At 39.6% G+C, this 23,937-nt stretch overlaps 1 long non-coding RNA gene across 2 annotated transcripts; it reads left to right on the top strand.

The window, feature by feature from the left end:
- The first annotated feature begins 13,094 nt into the window (after window positions 1–13,094).
- On the top strand, window positions 13,095–21,780 carry LOC131361152 (uncharacterized). 2 transcript variants are annotated; one of them, XR_009205966.1, is made up of 5 exons: window positions 15,697–15,711; window positions 15,797–15,929; window positions 17,263–18,052; window positions 19,166–21,326; window positions 21,412–21,780. It is a non-coding gene; the product is annotated as an uncharacterized LOC131361152 (long non-coding RNA). The 2 variants fall into 2 exon arrangements; XR_009205965.1 differs by lacking the exons at window positions 15,697–15,711; window positions 15,797–15,929; window positions 17,263–18,052 and adding an exon at window positions 13,095–13,146.
- The last annotated feature ends 2,157 nt before the right edge of the window (window positions 21,781–23,937 follow it).

The following is a 23,937-nucleotide window of genomic DNA, read 5'->3' as shown; positions in this document are numbered from 1 at the left end:
CAAAGAAAAGTGAGTGTGGGGTTTTTTTTTGTTTTGTTTTTTTAAATCCCTTCCAAAGAGTGAAGTCCAAATGAACAAATGTGCTCTATTGTCTAAACAGATGGCCAGCTCATCCGCTGAGGATGGTGCTGGCGATCAGAGCTCTGGCAAGGAGATGGAGCGGGCACCAAATCGGGCACACAAGGCCAAGAAAGGTGAGTATGGGTTTTTTTTTTTATATCCCTTCCAAAGCGCGTAGTACAGATTAAGGGGTGTGTTGTATGTAAACAGCATGATTAAGAGTTTCGTTTCTTCCACACAAGAAAATCTTTAGATTGAAAATGTGGTAAATCTGTCTAAACGGTGTTCTCATCTGATGACGCAGAATACCAAACACAGATAAAATAGGAATAAAATGGTTTATTAATTTAATCATTTATTCTTATTTCTAGTTTAGTTCTTTTTATTTTCATTTTTCCCCCTACCCTTTCTGTTTCTCTTCTTTTGTAAAGCTGCTTTGAGACAATGTTCATTGTAAAAGGCACTATACAACATAAATCAAATTGAATTGAAACACAGGACCTGTCAGAGGAAGACCCATCCCCATCCAAGGAGCCAGTGAGGGGAGCAAAGAAAGCTTGTCCCAAGGTTTACCGAAGGCTGGTGAGCCATCAGTTTTGGTGTTTCAGTTGAATCAAATAAAGAAGTCAAAATGCATTTTGCTTATTTTGGATGGAAAATGTTTAAATTTTTATATAAGCGAATGGTAAGCTCAAGCGAAGGTGAAGATTCGCCTTCTGGCTACAGAAGGCTTCCCAAGAATAGAATGGTTTCCAGCCCAGTCATGCTGAAGGTGAGGGACACAACGTTAAAAGATCCTGTAAATTGGAAGGTACAGTCCATATTTGTGTGGATTTAACTGTGTGCTGTACTATGCCAGGATAAGACGACCAAAGAGCACATCACCTCTCAAAACCTCCCAGGTTTATGTGCCGGTGGCTCACGTTGGCTTTAAAAGTTATGTATGAGTAACAAGATGTGTGAAACTGAAAGTGATGACTAATTGACGTGTGATCTTTTGGATGCTGAAACAATTTTCATCTTTCACCACAGAATAAAAGGATCGGAATTAGACTCTCTCCTGGGGTAAGACCCACCCTCGTTTTCCAAAGTTACAGTTATATTGGTGCCATGAACTAGATTTTCAACTCTGCATTGCTGCCCCCCACCACCCCCTTATTTCCAGACTGTGGAAATCTTTGTAAGCCCAGGAGATCCTCAGAGGTTCATCAGAAGAAAGGGCACAGTCAAGTAGATGAGGCAGCATCAAGTATCACTGAACCAGTTAAAGAGGAACAGATGGATGTGTTGCTCACAAAGACTGTGTGAAGGGCTTTGTTTGTTCGCCGTGTTTTTTGTTCTAAAAATGTTGTCAGTGGTCTTTTTTGAGGCCTTCTAAATAAAACTTGTTGAACAAAATTCAGTGTTGTGTTAATCACTGAGTGATAAGTCTTGTATGGCAAACATTTCTATGAATTAAAGTCCGATGGGGAGAAGAATGTCTTGCCCTGTAGCTGAGGTTAAGCCGAGTACGAGGACCCTCAGTTTGTCTTTCCACCTAATATAAGGCATGATGTGCAGCAGGCTTCCAGCCGAGTACTAGGACCCATGATTTGTGTTTCACACAACAATAAGGAGCCTAAAGATCAATCTAGATAACATCAGGCCATTGAGCCCATCCTGCCATGTATCTGTATAGTAAAAAACCCAACATCCCGGTACGAGTCCCTTGAGGGTAAAAATCCAGGTGTATCGACTAGGAACAGAATCGAGCCTCCAAACTTCACAGGGCGACTCGGAGGGGCGATGGCGTGCGGAATCCCAAAGCGTGGCTGGCATTAGGGGCCCAGGAACAACAGGGTGCTCCTTGGGGACACTCAGACCAGATCTCAAGTTTGGAGCAATTTGGAGTTTGGGCCCCGGTATGTTCGGTAATTCATTTCATACATCATGAGGCCTGAGAGAGTGCAAAAAGAAGAGGAATAAAAGGTCCATATTGACCTGTGACCTTCAGTGTTCATTTTATCTTTTGAAAAAAGATTTCTGAAATTGTATTTAAAATATTATGAGGATGGGTTCCCTTCTGAACCTGGTTCCTCTCGAGGTTTCTTCCTTATTCCATCCCAGGGAGTTTTTCCTTGCCACCATTGCCACAGGCTTGCTCATTAGGAATAAAATAGGGATAAAATAGTTTAATAATTAAATTTCATAATTTATTATTTCTAGTTATTTAGCTATTTTTTTTTATCTTCCCCTCCCCTTTCTCTGTTTTTCTTCTCTTGTAAAGTTGCTTTGAGACAATGTTCACTGTAAAAGGCGCTATACAAAACAAATTGAATGAGAGCGCAAAAAGAAGAGAAAAAAGGTCCATATTGAGCTGTGACCTTCAGTAATTCATGTCATACATCATGAGGCCTGTGAGAGTCATGTCATACGTCATGAGGCCTGTGAGCGTGCAAAATGAAGAGAAAAAAGGTCCATATTGAGCTGTGACCTTCAGTAATTCATGTCATACATCGTGAGGCCTGAGAGCGCGCGCAAAATGAAGAGAAAAAAGGTTCAATTCATGTCATGAGGCCTAGCGAGGCCTTTTTTTTAAGGAACGCCTACGCATATTACTCACGTCGGACGGGCAGTAGGGTGTCGTGGCGACATGGGTGGTCGCTACTATTCGTAGACTAGTCAAGGGGGGACCTGATTTTGCATTTTAGCGATCTAAAAATTTTGGCCCCCAGAGGCCACAGCTGTAATCTGGACCCAATCTGCTATGTATTTGTATGGGAAAAAACCCAACATCCCGGTATAAGTCCCTTGAGGGAAAAAAACACAAAACAATGGAGTTGAACTTCCAAAATACACAGGCGAACTCGGAGGGTTGACGGCGTGCAGTATCCCGAAGCGCGAATTCGTAGCACCTTCCTAAGGCTAGTTGGCTTCAGGGGCCCCTGAGGGGTCCCAGACCAACGCAGCTCAACCGGGCATCCCAGGAGGATCTGGGACGTGTGGTCGTATCGATCGGATTCAACATCCCGACCAAGTTGTAGCTCGGGGCACCCGGGGGCCATCTCTCTAATCTGGACCCAACCTGCCATGTACTGTATCTGTATAGTAAAAAACCCAACATCCAGGCATAAGTCCCTTGAGGGAAAAAAAAACACAAAACAACGGAGTTGAGCTTCCAAAGTACACAGGCGAACTCGGAGGGGTGACGGCATGCGGAATCCCGAAGCATGAGCTCGTAGCACCTTCCTCAGGCTAGCTGGTTTCAGAGGCCCCTGGAGGCCTCGGGGACCCCTCAGAGAAAACCCAGAAAGGCTATATATCAAGGTTGGAGCAGTCTGGAGCAATTTGGGGTTTGGGGCCCCCGGGGGCTCCAGGTGTTCAAGCTGGAGTCCTATTATCATGGTCTGGTCCCAGCACCCTCGACAAAACTGGTGAAGCAAATGTTTACGGGAGTCGGTGGCACTAGCTCCCCCTCTAGATATTGCTCGGGTAAGAAGAGCATGCAGTCTTTGGAGATATGCTGATGGTTTCTCTCCAGCATTTTGACTTAAGTTAAGAAAAGTTGCGAAGAGTTCTTCTCCATCTTCTACTACACCGAAAGCAGATTCAATCTGGTTAAGGTAAAGGCTTGACAATGTCAGCTGCTGGGCTAAGCAGGCTTTCTAAGATTATCCTCACCTTCTGAGATTCTGACGAAGAAGGATCAGAGAGTAGAAGATCAACTTGAGTATGCCAAGTCTCATAATCAACCTCCCAATTTGGCTTGGGGATTCTGCCAAAGAAGATACGGATCCGGCTTTGTCTCAAGGATGAGTGTGCAGACTCATTACGGATGACATACTCCACAACTACCCTTTGGGTCTGAGGAGGGTTGAGCATGCTTTCCTCAGTGTGCACAGGGCTCTGTGGTACATATGAGGGAGAAAAGCTTGGATAAATAACGGTATTTTAGCTGCAGTTGACTCAGCAGGGTTGAGTTCAACATTGGTTCTTCCTGAATCACGAGGACTAAGACTGTGAACAACAGTATGTGGACCTGCCTCAGCAGCTTGTGAGCCACTTGACTGAAGCTGGACACTTTGGAGCTCTTCCTGTAGAGCAAGTAGGAATGCTGCTCTGCTACTTCCTGAGATAGTGTTCAATTCACCTAAATATCTTTCTGCCAGTTCCCTACCTAATCTCTTTGGGCTCATATCACAAACTGTTTTCACATGCCATGTAACAGCAGGGTCTTCAGGGCTTGGCAGGTCTCCTAAACTATCAGGGTCAATCCTCAAAATTGAACTCTCAGAAAAAAATACTGTATGAGAACTCTACCTGCCGGCTGCTCTGGCTCATCAGGGACTCTGACTACTTTTGCAATTTCCCAATGCACTTCAACAAAACCTGTAATGTCATCAAAGTCTTTTCTACCCCTGTAACATACAAACAGTTTCGTCCATGTACATCAAAACGGTTACAAAGCTCCATATTTTGTCTTGAGGATTATAAGGAGTTTCAAAAACCAACTGGACAGATGCAAATATCACTCTCAAAAAATGAGGGAAAACCAATTTAGAAGAGAAAAAGTGTTCATTAGAGTAGTTATCAATACAGGTAATGATTAACCAAAGCTCTCCTGGCTGGCTCGCCACTTTTATTGGTGTAACCCCAGCTTTAATAACTAGGTCAGGCCTGTATGATCTAGGTTCATCTAAGGTTGTCTAGGTTCACCTAAGGAGCTTGGTTTCGGCCTGTAGTTCACCCACAAAGATGTTAATTGAGGAAAAAAATTAACGTCAGGAGTAAGGGAGAAAAAAGGAAACAAAAGTTAAATAAAGTAATACCACACATGAAAAATTATGTTTACCAGGAAGGTGTATTTTGAGCAGGTAAATTAAATAAATTTTGTTCCCTGACAGCTTAAAGGAAAAAAAGAAGAAAATGAGAGTGATAAACAACCGTAACAATGGTCACAATCCCCAGCAATAGTTACTCTTGGAAATTAATTAACCAATTCAGCTGCAACCATACAGCTGTAACCAAATGTAAAATATAGCTGTAACCAAGTTCTTTTAAAAAACAGCTCCGTCTAATGTGTGTAAAGCAATTTCTCAGTCCTACCACACCCTTAGGAAAGACTTTCAGCTTATCAAAGATAAACTGATGATGAGTGTACTATGGATGAGTGAAGAGCTGAAGAGTTGAAAGAAGAAGATGAGATGAAGAGCTGAAGAGTTGACGTGATGCTAAGATGTCTGCTGGAAGGAAACTCGCTCCTGGAGGAACCACTCAGCGAACAAAAGTCCCAATTGCATCATCCAATGAATAGGCCAAGGAAAAAACCAGTCTGCAACAATTATACATTTCAAATTAATAACATCAACAACATCAGAACCTCTAAACCATTCCCAATGAGAAAGATCGCATGTATTTTAGCATTTTGTGCGGTTTGAATGCATTTTATCCCATTGTACAATAAAAAATGAAGTTTTGAAGAAAATAAATCTGCTTTAAACTCTTTTTTTCCCCACTGTGACAAAACATTTAACCCAAAATACATAAATCAAATAAACAAAGTTAATTACATCTTAATCACTTACAGTAAACATATGATTAAAGATTACAGAAAAAATACGATTCATATGGGGCATCGGACACCGCATGCTCACCATGATTAGCAAAGCTAGCATCATATAGTTGCACTTAGCCACTCTTATAAACTTTACATCATAGTTAAACATTAATTTAGCTTTTTATTCTGTGTAGGGTCTCCCCCCCCGTCTCTTCATTGCTTTCCAAATCATCAGTTCGCAATGTAACAGAAGAGCTAAAATCTTCAAAACCACGAGATTTGTGCTCACGAGATACGTGACTACTAAAAGTTGAAAGGACATTGGTTGTCAGCTCACAATCTTTAAAAGAACATTTGACTGTGTCATGACTCCTCAAATGATTTCTGATATGATTCAAAAACTGGGATGGCTGACACACATCTTGAAAATCACATAACTCACATGAAAAATTAAAGTGGTCAGTAATTGCACTAGTTCGTTTGTGTGATCTTGTCAAATGTGTTTTTAACACACCTACAGTTTTAAAAGAGCAGACACATTCAATATACAAGCAAGGATACTGCCAGGATCACCCTTGATAGTGCCGATACTTACACTGCATTCCAAACCTATGAAAAGAAAAACAAAAACAAAAACATGTGCAGTGTTACATTTCAACCAAATTGACATTAATTGTTTAAAACACAACATAAATAAATCTTACATACAAAAAGGAGAATATTAGATGAATAACATTCAATGCCAAATTGCATCAAACTAGTTAAATTGTGCTAAGAGGAGCTATGCAAAAAAAAAAAAAAAAAAACAACCCTAAGCTCCTGAAATACTAGACATTACTGAGAATTCAATATGATTTTATATTTTTTTAGACTGGATGTTCTGTAAAGCACGTTGCTATGTTGTACATCTATAATGTCAAAAACAATGAAAAGTCCCTATGTGTGTGAGGAGTCACCACAGCAGACCAACTGGTCCACACAACAAATTAGCACAGGTTTTTATGACAGATATCCTTTCTGACATAACCCCTTCCATTTTTATCTGGGCTTGGTACCATCATTGCATCGAGTGGCAGGGGCACTGGGAATCAAACAAATATAGTTTATTGTAATGACTTATACACTAAAATCCTATATTTTGATACATTTCATTACATTTCATTTCATATATTACAAAGTAAACTGAACATGGCCTTCAAATGAAGCACGTGAAGTGAAGAAGGAAGATCACTAAATAGCTGTCTGAGCTCGTTAAATATCGTTACATTCCTTATAATAGTCTTTTCAAAACAAACAATGTTACATTTTATGTTAAGTATTTGTTTAGGTTATTTTCAATAAAACTAAAAGAAAGCTTACCTGAAACAGAGGACATCCAGCCCCTTCTAAAGTGCAGTTGATGAGGGGAAACCCCGTGCAAAATGCCGCAGAAACAGACTGCGTATGCACAATGACAGGAAGTTAAACACTTAAATGAAAAAATCTAAATATTATGTTTTCTCAACTTAATTGTTTATTTTCATTGGACAAACAGTAATAAACATGCAGTTGAATCTTTTTTATAAGTAAACTCAACACTGTGCTCAAACATTTGTCCACCTAACTTATCATTTTAAACTGAGTTAACAATTTGCAAATTTGGATTTTTTACAGTGCAGGTAACAGTTTTTACTAGAACATTTACTAGAGTTCTAATACTAACTGCACACTTTATTTAGATAAGAATGAAGACATGTTCATGACTCAAAAACCAATGATTAAACAGACAAAGTTGGTTATAAAAATTTGAATGAGTCTACAAAAGACCAATCACGGGTTGACATGAATTTTGCCTCAAAACTGTTCGATATGAAGAAAATAAATCCCTAAAACTTATTTATCAAGGGCAAGTGACACAAATCATGAGAACTTTTGAAAAAGTTCAAAGAATAAATGTTGTAGTTAGGTGTGTTTCGTTTATTCAGAGCTAGAATAAAAACTTTCTCAGGGTGGTAATAACAGCAGCAAGTAAAAACTGTTAGAGAGAATTTCTCACAGCAAGAAATCACAGAAATAATGTAAAAAGATGTTTTTAAAGTCTTCAGTGTTCATTCAAATAGTGTCTTGGTTGTTCCCTGTCTTTCAGAGTCGTTTGAGGTGAAACACAGAACAATGTGGGAGGTGGAGCAGACTGCAAAGAAAAAAAAATAGAGGAAGTTTAGATATCGGTCTTGTTTTAGTAATCCTTTCCAGTTTAACATCAATTCAAGTTTGGAAAAAAATTCAAGCTTTAAAACTTTCATGTACAGTTTTAATCTGTTCTTTAATTCTTATATTGGGAATTTAAGAGCCAAATTAACGTGTAATCAGAGTGACGATGTGAACAGAGAAGAAGTGTGGAGAGTGTCAGTGCCTGATGTGAATCCTCCAGAGGTACAGAGTGTTGTAGTTGAACATATTGTGAAAAGTGAGGAAGCTGTTTCTTATGTGCACGCTCCTTTCAAGATGAGTTTTTTTTCTTGCTTGGAAGTCCCCTTGCCCAGGAAATAAGTCATGTTAATTCTGAACAAAAGTGTTCTACAAGATCCTTCTGTTTCTGACTTTGCCTGGTCCAGAAAGTTATTCACAGCATTTTGCCCCAATCTGCAGATATTGTCAGAACACTGGGCCCAATCTCTACCCCCAGAGATTATCTTGACCTTTTAGATTCAGCTTTTTCCATGGTGTAAGGTGACAACGAATCGTTTGCTAAATTCTACAAGTTATCTGGCCATAAAGAGAATCTAGCCATGGGGGTCACAGTCCAGTGACTTCTGTGCCGGTCCCAAGCCCGGATAAATAGAGAGGGTTGCATCAGGAAGGGCATCCGGCGTAAAACATTGCCAAATTTAACCATGCGAATAGTCAGTAATCTAAATTTCATACCGGATCGGTCGAGGCCCGGGTTAACAACGACCACCATCAGCGCCGTTGACCTACAGGGCGCTGGTGGAAATTGGGCTACTGTTGGTCGAAGAAGTAGAGGAGGAAGGAGAGTGTGTAGACAGAGAGAGAAGAGGAAATGTAAAAGTATAGGACTGAGAATAGGAACTCTGAATGTTGGTACTATGACAGGGAAAGGTAGAGAGCTGGCTGATATGATGGACAGAAGGAAGGTGGATATACTGTGTGTACAGGAGACCCGGTGGAAGGGTAGCAAGGCTCGTAGTATAGGAGCAGGATTCAAGCTGTTTTATTATGGTGTGGATAGTAAGAGAAATGGGGTAGGTGTGGTCCTGAAGGAGGAGTTTGTGAGGAATGTTCTGGAGGTGATGAGAGTGTCAGACAGGGTGATGAGTCTGAAGTTAGAGGTTGAAGAGGTGATGTTGAATGTTGTTAGTGGTTATGCCCCACAGGTAGGTTGTGAGTTAGAGGAGAAAGAGAGATTCTGGAGTGAATTAGATGAGGTGATAGAGAGTATTCCAACAGGTGAGAGAGTGGTGATAGGAGAAGATTTTAATGGACATGTTGGTGAGGGGAACACAGGTGATGAGGAGGTGATGGGCAAGTTTGGAGTTAAGGAAAGGAACCTTGAAGGACAGATGGTAGTGGACTTTGCTAGGAGGATGGACATGGCTGTGGCTAACACTTACTTTCAGAAGTGGGAGCAGTATAGAGTGACTTACAAGAGTGGAGGTAGGAGCACACAGGTAGACTACATCCTATGTAGAAGAGATTCTGAAAGAGATTAGTGACTGTAAAGTGGTAGTGGGAGAGAGTGTAGCCAGACAGCATAGGATGGTGGTGTGTAGGATGACTTTGATGGTCTGTAAGCAGAGGTCAAAGATAGAGATGGAGAAGAAAACCAAGTGGTGGAAGCTGAAAAAGGAGGAATGTTGTGAGGAATTTAGACAGAAGTTGAGGCAGGCTCTAGGTGGTCAGGTAGTGCTGCCAGATGACTGGGAAACTACAGCAGAAGTGATCAGGAAGACAGGAAGAAAGGTGCTGGGTGTGTCATCGGGAAGGAGGAAAGAAGATAAGGAGACTTGGTGGTGGAATAAGGAAGTTCAGGATAGTATTCAGATGAAGAGGTTAGCCAAGAAGAAGTGGGACATGGACAGGACTGAAGAGAATAGACAGGAATACAAGGAGTTACAGCACAGAGTGAAGAGGGAGGTGTCTAAGGCCAAGCAGAAGGCGTATGATGAGTTGTACACTAGGTTAGACAAGAGAAGAAGAGAAGGACTTGTACAGGTTAGCTAGGCAGAGGGATCAAGATGGGAAGGATGTGCAGCAAGTTAGAGTTATTAAGGATAGAGATGGAAAGGTGCTCACAAGTGAGGAGAGTGTACAGAGGAGATGGAAGGAGTACTTTGAAGAGCTGATGAATGAGGAAAATGAGAGGGAAAAGAGTAGAAGGGGTGAACTCTGTGGAACAGAAAGTAGATGAGATTAGAAAGGATGAAGTCAGGAAGGCTTTGAAGAGGCTGAAAAGTGGAAAGGCAGTTGGTCCTGACGACATCCCGGTGGAGGTCTGGAAGTGTCTAGGAGAGGCAGCAGTGGAATTTTTAACTAGTCTGTTTAACAGGGTTTTAGAGAGTGAGAAGATGCCTGAGGAATGGAGAAGTGTGTTAGTGCCGATCTTTAAGAATAAGGGTGACGTGCAGAGTTGCAGCAACTATAGGGGGATAAAGTTGATGAGCCATACAATGAAGCTATGGGAAAGAGTAGTGGAAGCTAGGTTAAGGAAGGTAGTGGAAATTTGTGAGCAGCAGTATGGCTTCATGCCCAGAAAGAGCACAACAGATGCAATTTTTGCTCTGAGAATGTTGATGGAGAAGTATAGGGATGGTCACAGAGAGTTGCACTGTGTGTTTGTAGACTTGGAGAAAGCGTATGACAGGGTGCCAAGAGAAGAGCTGTGGTACTGTATGAGGAAGTCAGGAGTAGCAGAGAAGTATGTCAGAGTGGTGCAGGACATGTATGAGTGGAGCAGGACAGTGGTGAGGTGTGCTGTAGGTCAGACAGAGGAGTTCAAAGTGGAGGTGGGACTGCATCAGGGATCAGCTCTGAGCCCCTTCCTGTTTGCTACGGTGATGGACTAGTTGTCAGAGGAGGTCAGACAGGATTCTCCTTGGAAGCAGGTGGAGGAAAACCTGGAGAGGTGGAGGTTTGCGCTGGAGAGAAGAGAAATGAAAGTCAGTGGTAGTAAGACTGAGTACATGTGTGTGAATGAAAGGGAGGGACGTGGAACAGTAAGGTTACAGGGTGAAGAGGTGAAGAAGGTACAGGAGTTTAAGTACTTGGGGTCAACAGTCCAGAGTAATGGAGAGTGTGGGAAAGAGGTAAAGAAGCGAGTGCAGGCAGGTTGGAGAATGGGTGGAGAAAGGTGTCGGGAGTTCTGTGTGATAGAAAGATTTCAGCGAGAATCAAAGGGAAGGTGTACAGGACAGTGGTGAGACCAGCCATGCTGTATGGTTTAGAGACAGAGACCAGAGTCAGAGCTGGAGGTAGCAGAGCTGAAGATGTTGAGGTTCTCTTTGGGAGGGACACGGTTGAACAGGATTAGGAACGAGTACATCAGAGGGACAGCTCATGTTGGACATTTGGGGACAAAGTTAGAGAGGCCAGGTTAAGATGGTTTGGACATGTCCAGAGGAGGGAGAGTGAGTATATTAGTAGGAGAATGTTGGACATGGAGCTGCCAGGCAGGAGGCAAAGAGGAAGGCCAAAGAGGAGGTATATGATGTAATAAATGAGGATATGAAGCTAGTGGGTGTAAGTGTTGAGGATGCAGAAGATAGGGATAGGTGGAGAGAGATGATTCACTGTGGCGAAGGGAAAAGCCCAAAGAAGAAAAAGAAGATCTGGCCATAAAGAGAGGTGGTGTGTCTGCTGTTGTGAAAAACAAGTATTATAAAATCAGTAACAGTGTCAGGGTGAGATGAATGAGTACATTAGTGAGAGAGAGAGAGAGAGAGAGAGAGAGAGAGAGAGAGAGAGAGTCTTTTTTTATTGAATTAATGTGTAAAGCAGGTAGTTTTGTGTTTACTATAAATGTTGGTTTACTGTGAAATAATGGCTTCTATATGTTTTAGTAATTATTATATTAACAATTCTCTTGTCATTACACTTTTATTTTTAGCTTACAGGTTTCCTGAATTACTGTCACTGTCTTCTCTTTTTGCCTCCCAGGAGACACCAACAAGCTGAAGATGCAGAATGTCTGATGATAAAGGACATTTTGGATCTTTATCACAATGTTGTTAAGAATGTTGCAATCATATTCTGCATCACTCTCTTGACCATTATTGTACGCTGGTTTTGCGTATGTGTGTGAAGGCAACCACCTATATAGATATTGTTTAGTACGACTAAGAATGTGTTGTGATTGAAGGAAATGTTTCCCATTAATTATAGATATGTAGAAATGCACAATTAAACAGGAACAGTTTCATAGTCTCCTGAATCATTACAACATTCTAACAACATTGATTTATAGTTTTTTAGAAAAAGATTACTTTTGATTCTGGTTCCTCTTCATTTATTAACAATACATTGTTAGCATGGTGTATTATTAAGTGTTTCTGAAAGGGAGCTAGCCACCCTGCATCCACCACACCTTACATCAATAGATGTTTTTGAAAAGTATAGGAGAAGAACGGAATGGCAAATGTTAGACGACGAATATTAAAACAACACTGATGGGTTCAGAAAAAATGGAATACATTTCCGCGTTTTAAAAAAAACAACCAAAAAAAAAAGCCTTACAACGCTACATGACTTTCAGGTTTTATTCCAACATGCCACCTTCACGTGCTATCGAAATGATCTTAATTACCAGTTTATCTTGTCAGAAAGAAGTTAAACATAAGCCACATCAGGATCATTCAACGAGGAATGTAAGATGCAATTACGCAATCTTAACTTTACTTCATAAATAGTCTGTTTTAGTGGTTAGCACATTGAGTCTCAATCTGTCTTAGTGGTTAGCACATCGAGTCTCGCTCCCACTCACTGTGTGTGTGGAGTTTGCATGTTCTCCCTGTTCTTGGTGGGTTTCGTCCCACAATCCAAAAACATGCTTCTAGGCTGATTGGAGTCTCTAAATTGCCCGTTGTGTGTGCCCTGTGTTGGGTTGGCACTCCGTCCAGGGTTCATCTTGCCTTGATGCCCGATGACATCTGAGGCACAGGCTCCCCGTGACCCGAGGATAGATCGGCTATACCGTACAGGCAATGAAATGAAAAATAAAGTTTAAAAAATGATCAAAGAAGGAGAAAAATGACCACTGTTTTTAGAATATTACAACATGAAAACAAATAAGTAAGAGCATTTCAAATGCTTTCTGAAGAAATGTGTCTCAACACAACAACAGAGAAACACCCTCAGTAACGGTCTTCCTTCTAAACTTGGATGAGTCATGTCACTCTTGAAGCCTGAAGGTAGGTAGATGAGGTTTTTTTTTTCCATTTTTGGAATTGTTGGTGAGCTTTTGTGTTCGAAGATGATTGGCTGACGACCGATATAAAACGAATTGGCTTCATTTTCTCCATGGTAATCGTCAAGAGAAAATAATAGATAAGGAAATGGTGAGTGTCTTCGAACAATTTTATTACTGTCATTAATGTATTTATGACTAGACTCCTCAGTTTCATATTTATCTGACTTGAACTCTTGTGCTAAAGGGTGAGGTTAGCTAAAGGCTTGCTTGTTCTTGCTTGAATTAGTGTTCAGTGCTTTAATGAGTCAAGTGACAACAAGCATTTGGGGGAAAAGAATAGCTGATGGTGTTTGCTAAGCTTACCACATTCTTTATATTTATTTTACACAAACTTATAGTACATCCTAAAACACTTCTTTATCCTGCACTGCCAGGTTATTAATCCGTCATCATCCAGAGTCAGATTTCAAATGAACAATGGTTTCTATAATGTTGTGTTAACTATATTAACATGATATCACATTTCTAGGAAAAAAGGCAGAATTTTTATAATGTTCTATATGTACATTAGCTTATTGTTTACTGTAACTCTCACACTGTCATTACTGATAGTTATTATCTGGATACACACTCTACCTGAACAAATACACATCATTCATTTGTTTGTGTGTAATGTGATTACTGAGATTTGAGTAACCAGATGGGAGAAATACTGTAAAGATTACTGCAACTACTAATCATCATCATTGTCATGCTGTGTTCACACTGATTTTTTCTCATTTTACAGGTTTTCCCATATTTTTACCGGACTCTACAAAAAATCTTCATACAATATATTAATAAAGGTGCATATTTAGATACACAGCCTAATAATAGATCAGATCCACCATGGCTTAAGAAGGACATTATAGAGAAATATACTGATCAACTAGAATCTACAAATGGCCTAGTAGTTTATAAAAATGGAGAAGTTTTAGAATATAAAGCCAACATGGAGCTACTGATTCAACACAAAATACCTTGTGTAATAATCACTAAGTTTGATGCTTTGAAATTTGTAAATTTTATTCCAAATGGACTCGGCTGTTATTATGGTTACGGTTATGTCTTGACTGCTTTACATGTAGTTAAGCCTCCACGTTTCGGGAAGTCTAAAATACTCATTGCTTTCCCTACTGAAGACTTTATACTGGTCTACAAGGCTGATTTTAATCAATCTTGTAACACTGATGCAGATCGAGATCTGGCTTTTGTTAAGTTACGGGGCAACACTCATCCACTTGGTGATGGTTTACATAATCAGATTGCTAATATGAATGTAAATGACAATATTTACTTTCATACCCGGGCCCTTAATGGGAATTTTCAGAAGCAGGAGGGTGAAGTATATAAAAAGATGACGAAACCTGATATGTTTGCAATATCTGTAGCAGGTAAACCTGGAGACAGTGGCTCACCTATTTTCAACTCGAAACATGAACTGGTTGCCATATATCAAGGTGGCTTTCAGAATTCTGAATTTGGCCACTGTTCTAAAATTCCTCAAGACTTTACACCCTGAAAACACATGCTACACGAGAGCCAAAGTGACCCTCTGTACTGAAGCCTTCTTTACTTCTTTTTAAGTTTCGTTTCTGCTTTCTGTCAGACTGAAAAGCTGTTTAAAAGCATGCGTCCAAGCGCAACCCGAATCCACTGAGTTTCACCTGATAACAGCGAACATTTACTACACTGGTGCCAACACCCGGGAGATCCGCGCACAAAGAAAGTGGAAATGGACACGCAGCCAAACCCCACCACCCCCACCTGGTGCAGATCGTGCAGTCTACAGCATAAGAACATCATCATCATCATCATCAGGCATCATCATCATCTTACATCTGAAGCAACAACAGCAAAAAATCCTCTCTGAAAAAGATCACAAAGGAGCCAAAAAACACTCACCATCCAGAACCTGCTGGCATGAGCCGCCCTCTAAACTCTTCTTCAGTGTCTGCAGGACATGGAATCCTGGTCTGGATGATGTGGAAGATGAACCTGGAGATGATCGAGAGTGTCTGGACGAGACTGGCTTTCAAGTGGTTTGCAACTGGCTCTCGTGTCATACACACACACACACACACACACACACACACACAAGAACACTCACGCTCGGCACACTAATACAGAAAGACAAAACACCTTGGTAGATAAGTAGATCACCGTTATTAACCCTTTCTAATTAATTATACGGTGATTTCAAGGTTTGTGTATCAGTTTCCCTATTATATGCTAATTTCTAAGTGCTTAAATCAGTTGCTTAAACAATTTCTTTAACCCTCCTGTAAATCTGATGCCACAAAATGTATAGTTGTCCCCATTAAATTAGACAAATTGGACAAAAAGTCTTTAAATAAGACGTGAATAAATATGTCAAACATATATTTTTATTTGTATAGTGCTTTTAACAATGGACATTGTCTCATAGCAGCTTTACAGAATATAAGAAACATTAAAATAAATAAAAAGTGCACACAACATGATGCTAAAAGATTTTTTAAAAATCTCCCTTGCTAAAATTAAACTACATTCCAAAAACATAGTTTATTTAAAAAAAAAAAAAGTTATTATTATTATGTTGAGGAAGGCAGGTCCATGTATGTATGATCATGTGGAAACAATTTCCTTCTCCATTATACCTGACGGCTACCCAGGGTGAGGTGCTCAAATTTAAGTAAGTATCATTTTAAAATAAACACCTTCTGATAAACACTGTGGTATAAAACTAACAATCTGTTCTCTCTTTCTCTAACTCCTAGATAAAAAAAAAGAAGAAAAATCCTCACTTTTACTTAACTGGATAGAAGACACCTGGATGCAGAAGATTTCTCTCTACAAAATGCTGCTACAAAATCTTCAACCACAGAATAAATCACTATAGAAATGATTTAGGTATGCAAAATTTAAGAAATAATATACTGTTATAATTTTAATAATTAAAAATCTGAATAATTAACTTTCAACTGCGAGTATATTTATTTCATTTTATGTTTGTTTATTTTTTCGCGGTTTTTTTTTTATCTCAAGTTTATGGCTCCTACAGTATCGGACATTGTCCACTAGGGGTCACTGTCTACAAATTAAAAACGACAGCGCTAAATACATTTATATTCACATTTATGGAATGTTTCACAACATTTAATGTTACTGTAAATGTGGTAAAATGTTAAGCATTAGTTAATAACATCATTTGTTTTGGGAAAGTGCTGTGGTAAAAGAGGAATAAATAAAATGTAATTAGTAATTGATAGATGTGTTGTTTCCGGGGCTGGAAGTATAGTGGGAGGTAACGTATCTCAGTAGTCAAAACTAGCAATTATGATGTCCTAATATCATACAGTGATCAACTACAACATATGTGGAAGTAAATTATTTTGTAACATACACTATATTTTGTAACTAGCTAGCTTCTTCACACAAATTAGCTATAATTATCAGCTTAACAAGTTCGTGCCTTGTATTACAGTATGTTAGCTAAATGTTATTTTAATAATTTTTAACTACTGTTTTAAAAATAATGTTGTTGGCTATCTGAACTTTCTGAGGTGACATGATGCTTCAAAGGAATCGACACATGCAGTCCGAACAAATCGACTCTAGTGACTCGCCCCGCAAAGCTGTGTTTAGTTTGAGTTTCCAGCCCAGTTTCCCACTTGTACAATAGTAAATAAACAAGTGTAATGGACAATCTTTGGACATATAGATAGATTACACAGCAAGATGGATGGGTAATGATATATTTATGTTTTTAAATATTTGGAAGCATACCTATTCACACAACGTTCAAACCAAATCTACGCCCATGCTAATAATTACTTTCTTTAAATATAATTACAAATATGAAGAATTAAATTTGACATTTCACTATCAAGTAATTGTATTTATTTGTAATCTTATTGGACCTCAACTTGTATTTTATCGGAAAGGGTGCTCTAGGAGTTTGACTTGGAGAAGAAATTGGAGCATTTTATAGAGTATATATGGTATTTATTAATATCCGGAAGGATTCCAATAGGAAACTTGTCCAAAAACTAAAATTAAAATTGCATTTCCTAAAAAATACCTACAGGAAGTGTCTTACAAGACCTGTAGGACCAATTATACAGTATTTTGTAACAGGATCCATTTGGGTTCCTACTCAGGTCTTTGTGGAACTGTTTAAAAGTTTGTCCCCGTAAGTTCACCCCTTTTAGCAAAATGTCTTTTTATATTACCCATTTTTCAGATTTGACAAAAGAAGTCTCATAGCTGCATCAGAAATCTATCACCAGGTTGCGATGGACTTAATAATGAACAAATTCAGAACTTGGACGTCCGTCAACATCCACTGATGAAGGCACAACTGAAACGTTGCTGATGAACACAATGCTTTATGGATGGAGACTTTAGGGACACGCTGTACTACAGAATCTAATTGTAGATTTGTATATATGTTGCAGCTTGTGTGACTGATTTCCAGGAAAATGATCAGGACACAAGAAATGAAAGTAAGGTGAATGCGTAAAAACAAAAAATGTAAAACCAGTAAAACAGGAGTCCTGAAGCAAAACTTGTGCAACTGATCAACGAGGAATGTTCAATGCCATTACACAATCTTAACTGAAATTCATAAATAATCTGTTATAAACTAAAATATATAAAACATGTTAGTGATGTAAAATACAACTATAGAACATAATATATATTTTTTAAATGATCAAAGAAGGAGAAAAAAGACCACTGTTTTTAGAATATTACAACAAGAAAACAAATAAGAGAAAGCATTTCAAATGCTTGCTGAAGAGATGTGTCTCAACACAGCACAGAGAAACACCCTCAGTAAAGCTCTTCCTTCTAAACTTGGATGAGTCATGTCACTCTTGAAGCCTGATGGTACGTAGGTGGGGTTTTGCCCATATTTGGAATTGTTGGTGAGCTTTTGTGTTTGAAGATGATTGGCTGAAGACCGATAGAAAACGAATCGGCTTCCTTTTCTCTGTTGTAGTCGTCAGGAGGAAATAACAGATAAGGAAATGGTGAGTGTCTTCAAACAATTTTATTACTGTCGTTAATGTACTTATGACTAGACTCCTCAGTTTCATATTTATCTGACTTGAACTCTTGTGCTAAAGGGCGAGGTTAGCAAAAGGCTTGCTTATTCTTGCTTAAATCGGCGTTCAGTGCTTTAATGAGTCAAGAGACAAGTGACAACAAGCATTTGGGGAAAAAGAATAGTTGATGGTGTTTGCTAAGCTTACCACATTCTTTATATTTATTTTACACAAACTTATAGTACATTCTAAAACACTTCTTTATCCTGCACTGCCAGGTTATTAATCCGTCATCATCCAGAGTCAGATTTTAACCAAACAATGGTTTCTATGGGGGCAGCACAGTGGCTTAGTTGTTAGCACTGTTGCCTCACAGCAAGTAGGTCCTGGGTTTGAACCCAGGGGCCTTTCTGTGTGGAGTTTGCATGTTCTCCCCGTGCCTGCGTGTGTTTACTCGGGGTACTCCGGTTTCCTCCCACAGTCCAAAAACATGTACATTAGGTTGACTGGGAATTCTAAATTGCCCATAGGAATGAGTGTGGGTGTGTGTGGCCCTGTGATGGACTGGCGACCTGTCCAGGGTGTTCCCCTGCCTTTCACCCAATCTACGCTGGGATAGGCTCCAGCAGATCACCGTTGCTCTAATTAGGAATAAAGCGGGTATAGAAAATGGATGGTTTTTATAATGTTATGTTAACTACATTAACATAAAATCTAGTTTCTAGGAAAAAATGAAGCATTTCCCTGTGTGTTCTGTAGGTACATTAGCTTATTGTTTACTGTAACTGTCACACTGTCAGTACCGATAGTTATTATCTGGATACACACTGAACAAATACACATCATTCTTTCGTTTGGGTACAAATTTTGGCTTGTTTTCTCATCACCTCACCTCCCATCAGAAATCTCTGCTCTTTGGCCAGGAATATCATTAGTTGTGAGGGAGACTTTCAGAGATTTTCACAATAGGAAGTGTGATTACTGAGATTTGGGTAACCTGTTGGGAGAAATACTGTAAAGATTACTGCAACTACTAACTACTACTAATCATCATCATCATCATTCTGTGCTCACAGTGATTTTTTTCTCATTTTACAGGTCTTCACATGTTCATACTGCAACCCAAACATGATGTTCATGGATATACTAAATTTATTGGGCATATTATTTTTAGATGCTCAGCCTAATAATAGATCAGATCCACCATGGCTTAGGGAGGACATTATAGAGAAATGTACTGATCAACTAGAATCTACAAATGGCCCAGTAGTTTATAGAAATGGAGAAATTGTAGAATATGAAGACAACATGGAGCTATTGATTTCACAGGAAACACCTTGCATAATAATCACTAAGTTTAATGAAGGAAACTTTAGTTCACATGGACTCGGCTGTTATTACGGTAATGGGAATGTCTTGACTGCTTTACATGTAGTTAAGGAACCAAATTTAAAGACGTCAAAAATACTCATTGCTTTCCCCACTGAAGACTTTATACTGGTCTACAGGGCTGACTTGAAATTTCCTAACACTGACACAAAGCGAGATCTAGCTTTTGTTAAGTTACTAGGCAACACTCATCCACCTGGTGATGGTTTACAAAACAAGATTGCTGAAGTAAATAAAAATGATAGAATATACTTTTATACCCGAGCCCCTAATGGGAATTTTCAGAAGCAGGAGGGTAAAATCTGCCGGCCAAATTCAAGCATGAGGCAACAAATGGGTGAGAATGAGTTTGTAACATCTGTAGCAGGTAATGAAGGAGACAGCGGTTCACCTGTTTTCAACGATAAACATGAACTGATTGGTATATATGTAAAAGTCTTTACACACCACAGTGGACTTGAATATGGCTGCTTTTCTGAAATTTCTAATTTTCTACAGTGGGTATGATTGTAGCCTTAGTAATAGAATCTCAAAAATAAAATAAAAAATAAAAAATAAATAAAAAATTATCCTGCAGAACACCAAAAACATGCAACACGTGAGCCAAAGCGACCCGCTGTACAGAAGCCAAGCCTCTTTTCAGATTCGTTTCTGCTTTCTGTCGGACTAAAAAAGCTCGGAAAAAGCTGACGTCCAAGCGCAACCTGAATCCGCTGAGTTTCACCTGATAACAGCGAACATTTACTACACTGGTGCCAACACCCGGGAGATCCGCGCACAAAGAAAGTGGAAACGGACACGCAGCCAAACCCCACCACCCCCACCTGGTGCAGATCCTGCAGTCTCCACGGCATAAGAACATCATCATCATCATCATCAGGCTCTCTTACATCTGAAGCAACAACAGCAAGAAATCCATCCAGAACCTGCTGGCATGAGCCGCCCTCTAAACTCTTATCAGTGTCTGCAGGTCATGGAATCCTGGTCTGGATGATGTGGAAGATGAACCTGGAGATGATCGAGAGTGTCTGGATGAGACTGGCTTTCAAGGGGATCGCACTGGCTCACGTGTCTCACACACACACACACACACACACACACAGAACACCAGAACACTCAGGCTTGGCTCACTAATACAGAAAGAGTCAGAACACCTTGGTAGATAAGTAGATCACCGTTATTAACTCTCTCTTATTACTTATAGGGCCATTTTCAGGTTTGTGTATCAGTTTCTCTATTACATGGCAATTTCTAAGTTCTCAAATCAGTTGCTTAAAAAATTTCTTTAACCCTCCTGGAAATCTGATGCCACAAAATGTGTACTTGTCCCCAGTAAATTAGACAAATTAGACAAAATGTCACCAAATATGAAATAAAAAAATATATCAAACATATATTTGGAGACATTAAACATTGAATGACCACAAATTGACCCCAAGGATAATAGAGTTAAATAAACTAAAATTCTACTGAAAGCAAAATGATCCCAACACAATGATAACGTATAGAAAAGTAGGTCTGTTGATCTATCGTCTAGACACCTTGTTTAAAAAAAAACTGTATTTTACAAGAATTTTGATTTTGCCTAAACAAAAACAGTTTAAAAAACTAATAATAAACAAAAAAAAAGTGCACATGTTGCATGATGCTAAGAGATTTCTTTTTTTTTTTTTTTAAAAACTATTTTTAAAAAAATTTACTAAAATTTAATCTACTTTAAAAAATAAATATATAAATATATATTTATTTAAAAATATATATTATTATTATTATGTTGAGGAAGGCAGGTCCATGTATGTATGATCATCTGGAAACCATTTCCTCCTCTATTATACCTGACGGCTACCCAGGGTGAGGTGCTCAAATTTAAGTAAGTATTATTTTAAAATAAGCACCTTCTGATAAACACTGTGGTATAAAACTAACAATCTGTTCTCTCTTTCTCTAACTCCTAGATTTTCTAGAAAAAAATCCTCACCTTTACTTAACTGGATAGAAGACACCTGGATGCAGAAGATTTCTCTCTACAAAATGCTGCTGTAATCGTCATCACTGCAGTCGTCACTTCGGCACATTTAGTCCATTTAGTCCATTACTCTTCTCCATCTGTGGACTGTAATGATTCTAATCGCATCATCTGGTGTCACCCATAAGAGGATGGGGTCCCTTTTGAGCCTGGTTCCTCTCAAGGTTTCTTCCTCATGTCATCTCAGGGAGTTGTTCCTTGCCACCGTCGCCTCAGGCTTGCTCATAAGGGATTTTAATCTATATCCAGAATCCTGTAACAGAAAAAGAATTGTACGAATAAATTTGAGCTGAATTGACCTGGTGTGTTTCTCTCACTAGATGGTGGGTCATGTGGTATAAAATGACAAAATGACCAAATTCTGGGTCCGAAGGTGGAAATCCACAAAGCTATCAAATTCAATAGATTTATAGGATGACGTGTTTTAAATAGTGTTCACTGATAGCATTTATATGCAAGTTTACCCTAATGCACCTGCTATCTTAGATTCTTAACTAATTATCAAATAATAGACTTTATAAGCTATTTTTTTCAACATAAGGACATTACTGCAGTTAGTTGAAGGACAAAATTCGAGATCAGAGGGGAAAAATATTCAATTATAGAATAAATCACTAGAGAAATGATTTAGGAATGCACAATTTAAGAAAAAATATATTAAAAATCTGAATAATTAAATTTCAAATTTCGGCTGTATTTTTATTTTATTTTATTTTTCCGTGGTTATTTTTTAGTATCAGTATCAGAACTTGTCCACTAGGGGGCACTGTCTACAAATTAGAAATCTTCTTCTTCTTCTTTGGGCTTTACCCTTCAGGGGTCGCCACAGCGATTCATCTCTCTCCACCTATCCCTATCTTCTGCATCCTCAACACTTACACCCACGAGCTTCATATCCTCATTTATTACATCATATACCTCCTCTTTGACCTTCCTCTTTTCCTCCTGCCTGGCAGCTCCATGTCCAACATTCTCCTACCAATATACTCACTCTCCCTCCTCTGGACATGTCCAAACCATCTTAATCTGTCCTCTCTAACTTTGTCCCCCAAACGTCCAACATGAGCTGACCCTCTGATGTACTCGTTCCTAATCCTGTCCAACTGCGTCACTCCCAAAGAGAACCTCAACATCTTCAGCTCTGCTACCTCCAGCTCTGACTCCTGTCTCTGTCTCAGTGACACTGTCTCTAAACCATACAGCATGGCCGGTCTCACCACTGTCCTGTACACCTTCCCCTTGATTCTCGCTGATATTTTTCTATCACACAGAACTCCCGACACCTTTCTCCACCCATTCTCCAACCTGCCTGCACTCGCTTCTTTACTTCTTTCCAAACACTCTCCATTACTTTGGACTGTTGACCCCAAGTACTTAAACTCCTGTACCTTCTTCACCTCATCACCCTGTAATCTTACTGTTCCACTTCCCTCCCTTTCATTCACACACATGTACTCAGTCTTACTACGACTGCCTTTCATTCCTCTTCTCTCCAGCGCAAACCTCCACCTCTCCAGGTTTTCCTCCACCTGCTCCCTGCTCTCACTACAGATCACAATGTCATCTGCAAACATTATTGTCCTAGGAGACTCCTGTCTGACCTTCTCTGATAACTGGTCCATCACCATAGCAAACAGGAAGGGGCTCAGAGCCGATCCCTGATGCAGTCCCACCTCCACTTTGAACTCCTCTGTCTGACCTACAGCACACCTCACCACTGTCCTGCTCCTCTCATACATGTCCTGCGCCACTCTGACATACTTCTCTGCTACTCCTGACTTCCTCATACAGTACCACAGCTCTTCTCTTGGCACCCTGTCATACGCTTTCTCCAAGTCTACAAACACACAGTGCAACTCTCTCTGACCATCCCTATACTTCTCCATCAACATTCTCAGAGCAAAAATTGCATCTGTTGTGCTCTTTATGGGCATGAAGCCATACTGCTGCTCACAAATTTCCACTACCTTCCTTAACCTAGCTTCCACTACTCTTTCCCATAGCTTCATTGTGTGGCTCATCAACTTTATCCCCCTATAGTTGCTGCAACTCTACACGTCACCCTTATTCTTAAAGATCGGCACTAATACACTTCTCCATTCCTCAGGCATCTTCTCACTCTCTAAAACCCTGTTAAACAGACTAGTTAAAAATTCCACTGCTGCCTCTCCTAGACACTTCCAGACCTCCACCGGGATGTCGTCAGGACCAACTGCCTTTCCACTTTTCATCCTCTTCAAAGCCTTCCTGACTTCATCCTTTCTAATCTCATCTACTTTCTGTTCCACAGAGTTCACCCCTTCTACTCTTTTCCCTCTCATATTCCTCATTCATCAGCTCTTCAAAGTACTCCTTCCATCTCCTCTGTACACTCTCCTCACTTGTGACCACCTTTCCATCTCTATCCTTAATAACTCTACCTTGCTGCACATCCTTCCCATCTCGATCCCTCTGC

The sequence above is a fragment of the Hemibagrus wyckioides genome, linkage group LG01 (assembly GCF_019097595.1).
Source record: "Hemibagrus wyckioides isolate EC202008001 linkage group LG01, SWU_Hwy_1.0, whole genome shotgun sequence".
NCBI lineage: Eukaryota > Metazoa > Chordata > Actinopteri > Siluriformes > Bagridae > Hemibagrus > Hemibagrus wyckioides.
Note: the sequence above shows the minus strand (reverse complement) of the source record. Positions and strands in the feature narration are given on the sequence as shown.